The following is a 5,730-nucleotide window of genomic DNA, read 5'->3' on the forward strand; positions in this document are numbered from 1 at the left end:
ATAAAGTGGAAAAACACAATTTACAAAGATGCTAGCAATAGGGTTCAACAAAATACTCGCACAATATTCATATTTACTAAGAGCATAAGAATAAAAGGTAACTATTTTTCTTCATCGGATAAGTAAATCTAAGCTATTGGTGCAATGAGTTATTAAATCCAAAACCCTAAAAGCAACTTATTAACTTACTAACTAGAAATTCAAAAGCAAAAACTATCACAAAACCTTAAAAGCAAGACATATAAAAGCAAAGTTTTAAAAATTTTAAAGCTCCCCCCCAAACTTAAATCTAACATTATCCCCAATGTTAATAAAAGTTAAGAAAAAAATACTCTCCTTCAAAAAGATTTGTTGTCCTCTTCGTCCTCATCATCAGTAGTGTCTAATGGAGCTTTTGGTTGCATAATTTTCTCATCCTAGCTCCAGTGTACTCCCACTTATTTACACAACGCGGTGATTAGTGACGGATACCATAAGCCATCCCTACTAGAACTAGCAGTATGTAAAATGTTAGAAAAAATTAATTGACCAATGTTAAGGGACTTACCTGAGAAGATGGCATATATTAAGACAGCTCAGTCTTTGGTCACATCACTTGTAAACTTGTTTGGCAGCATCTTGGCTGAAACAAAGTGGTGCCAAACCTTATATTCACTCTTGAGAGCACTTGCCTTGAATGTTGCTAGAACCCCCTAGCTAATCTCCATGTGGTCCCGAGGTTGCCCAAGAAGCTAATTACCTCATCTAAGTCCACTTCCCCATTAATGAATTGTGTGTACTTATCATTCTTTGAATCAGGGGTATTGTAGAACCTATTAATGGTGTGGCTACCAAATGGTGCTCTCTTTCTTCTACAAAATGCCACTCCATTTTCATGTTCTACTACTTTGGCATAAAACTCCCTAACTACAGGAATGACAGCCACCTCGAGTTGTGCACAAAAAGTCCCCTATCTCCTTTCCTTAATTATATTCGAGATATGGCTATAACTGATATGGGGCAGATCAATCTTTCTTTCAAGTATTGGTGATTTGTCTAACAAGGATTGTGTGTGTCTATGTCAAGCCTCAACTGATACAAATTTGGTTCTATCAAACCCGGCACTGCTTGTCCTAGCTCTTTTCGGGGCCATGGTTATCTCAAGTTTATCTAATTCCCAATTCCTAATTCAAGTTTAGCACTACCTAATACCCAGTAATTAACAAATCTTTATCATAATCAACACAAACAACACTCTTTCAAAATTCCTTCTAGCAACCTTGAAATCACACCGATGCAATATAGCTATCAAAGACAATATAATATGCAGAAAATTAGCAATACCCCTATCAACAAGCATCAAAATTTTGCAATCCCATTATAAAAACTCGACATAACTTCAAGGATTTTACTACTACTTTTGCAAATAATCAAAACCCAATGAAAAGTATTCACAAAAGGTCTCCTAAGCAATCATTTTCATCAAAATACCAAATTTTAGCAAAAAGTTGATAGCAACTTACCAAATCTACACTTTGATGGAAAGCTCTTCCTTAAAATCCTCAAACCTTGATTTGTTGGCTAGAGTTTTGATGATTTTTGAAGGTTTTGTCAATAGGTATGAGAGAAATTTGATTTTATTAGAGAACATTTTTGAGGGAGAGTGGGGTTAGGGTCAGAGATTTGAAAAAATGGATAAAAGTGGGAAAAACGTGGGTTTTATATTGGGGAGGGATGAACAACTCGTTGCAGCGAAAAACTCTCGAGTTTTTTATGTGTTGGCAATAAAATCTCATTGCAATGAGAATGGGTTCTCCCTACAGCGAGAAACTATTTATTTCTCACCTTTTTTTCACTCTTTTTCATTGCAGCGAGTTGGAACTCTCGCTGCAGCAAGAAACTCTTGGGTTGCTCCATTTTTCTAGCTTGTTTTTTGCTGCAGCGAGCTTGATTTCTCACTGTAGTGAATAGTTAGCGCTGCAGCACTGGAAGGGTCAGCGCTGCAGTGCTGATTCTTTTGGAAGAGCGGGGTTTTGGGCATGCTAGGAATGCTGCAGCGCTGGCGGATTAACGTTGCAGTGCTGTAGTTGCTGGATTTGGTCCTATTTCCACCATAAGTGCAAAAAGAAGAATGAAAAAGATTAGAGACTTAGGTTGCCTCCTAAGTAGCACTTGCTTTAAACTCTTCAACTGGACTTTTTGAGTGCTTAGTGAGGGTCAGCTAAATGGATAAATGAACGTTTTCGATCAACATTCCCTCCGAGATAGTGCTTCAAATGTTGTCCATTAACCTTGAAGGTTTCATTTGTCTTGCTATCCATTACTTCCTTAGCACTGTATAGAGAAATTTTTGAAACAATAAACGGTCCTGACCACCTCAACTTCAATTTTCCTAGGAATGACTTCAAACGAGAATTATACAACCACACTGCTTGAGCAGGCTCAAAACTTCATTCCACTATCTTCCTATCATGCCATTGCTTTGTTTTCTCTTAATACAATTTGGCATTCTTGTAAACTTGCCGGTGAAATTCAATGAGTTCATTCAATTGCAACAATCTTTTTTCACCCACTACTTGTAGATCCAAATTTAATTTCTTCACTGCCCAATAATCCTTATGTTCAAGCTCCACTAGTAAATGACAAGTTTTTCCAAAGATTAACATGTATGGAGACATGCCAATTGGTGTCTTGTGAGTAGTCTGATAATCCCACAATGCATCATCAAATCTTCTTGCCTAGTTTTTTCTTGAGGGACTAACCATTTTCTCCAAGATCTTTTTGATTTCTCTATTGGACACCTCTGTTTGCCCACTAGTTTGAGGATGGTACGCGGTAACAACCTCGTGTTTCACCTCATATTTCGCAAAAAGTGCATTGACATATTTGTTGCAGAAATGACTCCCCTCATCACTAATGATTGCTCTTGGAGTGCCAAATCGAGTAAAAATATTTTTCTTGATGAACTTCATCACCACCATAGAATCATTGTGAGGAAAGGCTGCCGCTTCAACCCACTTGGAGACATAATCCACAGCAAGCAAGATATATTTATTGTTGAATGAAGATATAAATGGACTCATGAAGTCAATACCCCACACATCAAAAATTTCTATTTCAAGTATGTTGTGGTGAGGCATTTCTTGCCGCCTTGAGATATTGCCCACTTTTTGACATCTGTCATAATGCAAAGCAAACTTTTAATCGTCTTTAAACAAAGTAGGCCAATACAAAGCTGATTAGGGGACTTTAGCAGTATTTTTTGTTTTTCCAAAATGCCCTCCATAATTTGAAGAATGGCAATGATGAAACACACTTTGAACTTCATCTTCTGGGACACATTTTCTAAGAATTTGATCTTTACACTGCTTAAACAAAAAAGGCTCATCCCACACATAAGATTTAACATCATGCAAAAATTTCCTTTTTTAATGAAAATTTAAATTTGGGGGAATAATGTTGCTTACCAGATAGTTCACAAAGTCAGCATACCAAGGTATTGATTTCTCATTCACTTGAAGGATTTGTTCATCCGAGAAAGTTTCCTAGATGAAGGTTTCCTCCTTACCTTGATGTTCAGGCTCCAATCTTGAGAGGTGGTCTGCTACTTGATTTTCTATTCCCTTCTTGTCATGGATCTCTAGATCAAACTCTTGTAGCAGCAGGATCCACCTAATCAACCTTGGTTTGGCATATTTTTTGGCAATCAAATACTTAATCACAGAATGATCAGTGTATACAATAACTTTAGTGTCAACCAAGTAAGAACGAAACTTATCAAATGCAAATACTACAACTAATAATTCTTTTTCAGTGGTGGTGTAGTGCATTTGAGTTTCAGTCAATGTTTTGCTTGCATAATAAATATAATTAAAAATTTTGGATTTCCTTTGGCCTAGTGCTACCCCTACAGCATAGTCACTTGCATCACACATCAACTTAAAAGAAAGATTCCAATCAAGAACTACAATGATAGAAGCAGGTACCAATTTTTTTTTCAATTGTACAAATGCAGCATGACATGCATCATCAAATTTAAGTGGAACATCTTTCTCTGGAAAATTGCACAAAGGCTTGGAAATTTTTGAGAAATCTTTAATGAACATCCTCTAAAAATCTGCATGACCCAAAAAGCTTCGAATACTTTTCACTGAAGTTGGTGGTGGCAGTCTCTTAATTGTCTCAATTTTGGCCTTTTCCACCTCCAAGCCTCTACTCGAAACCTTGTGCCCTAACATAATGCCTTTTTGAACCATGAAATGACATTTCTCCCAATTCAGCATTAAGTTAGTCTCTTCACACAGTTGAAGAACCCTAGCACGGTTCAAAAGACAATCATCAAAATTATTTCCAAATACAGAAAAATCATCCATAAACACTTCAAGACATTTTTCAACCATATCAGAAAAAATAGACATCATGCATCTTTGAAAAGTTTCTGGAGCATTGCACAAACCAAAAGGCATTCTCCTAAAGGCAAAAGTTCCATAAGGACAAGTAAAAGTACTCTTATCTTGGTCATCAAGGGCAATAGCAATCTGGTTGTAACTCGAGTAACCATATAAAAAGCAATAGAATTCCTTACCAGCCAAGCGATCTAACATTTGATCAATAAAAAGAAATGGAAAGTGATCTTTTCTTGTTGCTTGGTTGAGCTTTCTATAATCCATACATACCCGTCAACCGGTCACCATTCTTGTGGGGATCAGCTCATTGTTTAAATTGGGGACCACAGTCATCCCACCTTTTTTCGGGACGCATTGAATTGGGTTCACCCACTAGCTGTCCGAGATGGAGTATATGATACCGGCATCCAACCATTTGATGATTTCCTTCTTTACCACCTCTTTTATAATGGGGTTGAATCTTCTTTATTGCTCAATGGAAGTGTGGTGATCTTCCTTTAAAAGGATTTTATACATGCAAATGGAAGGGTTGATTCCTTTTATGTTTGCAATAGTCCATCCTATAGCTTTTTTGTGCTCCCTCAATACTCTCAAAAGTTTCTCTTCTTACAAGTTAGTAAGTGCAGAGAAAACAATAACTGGAAGAGTAGATGAACTACCAAGGAATGCATACTTCAAATGTGAAGGCAGTGGCTTAAGGTCCAATATGGGAGGCTCCTCAATGGATGGCTTTGTTGGTGATGAAGTAGCAAAAAAATCTAAAGCTTCAAACAGTGTCCTCAATATTCGAGAAGATGCATCCAATAATTTCCCACACTCAACAAAATTATCATCTTCTCTATCAGATCTAGCTACTATAGATGCCTCTAAAGGGTCATGGGGGTAACATTCCTCAAATACCTAATAAGTTACACTATTGACAACATTTACAACAAAGCATTCATCATGATCATTGGGAAACTTTAGAGTTTGAAGAATATTAAATGTTACCTCCTGGTCTTGAACTCTCAATGTGAGTTCCTTTTTCTCTACGTCAATAAGACCTCTTGTAGTGCGTAAAAAGGGTCTCCCAAGTATGATTGGTATGTCCCGATCCTCCTCCATGTCAAGAACAATGAAGTCCATAGGGAAGATAAATTTATCCACTTTGACTAACACATCCTCCAAAATCCCTCAAGGTTAAGTGAGAGAGCGATTTGCTAGCTGTTGTGTCACAGTGGTTGGCATGATTTCCCCTAATCCTAACTTTCAATAAATTGACAAAAGCATCAAATTTATGCTAGCCCCCTAATCACTTAAAGCCTTAGCAAAGAATAATGCCCCAATAGTGCAAGGTATAGTAAAA

This window comes from Theobroma umbraticum, unplaced genomic scaffold (assembly GCF_002168275.2).
Source record: "Theobroma umbraticum cultivar Fairchild unplaced genomic scaffold, ASM216827v3 scaffold_459.0, whole genome shotgun sequence".
Classification (NCBI taxonomy): Eukaryota; Viridiplantae; Streptophyta; class Magnoliopsida; order Malvales; family Malvaceae; genus Theobroma; species Theobroma umbraticum.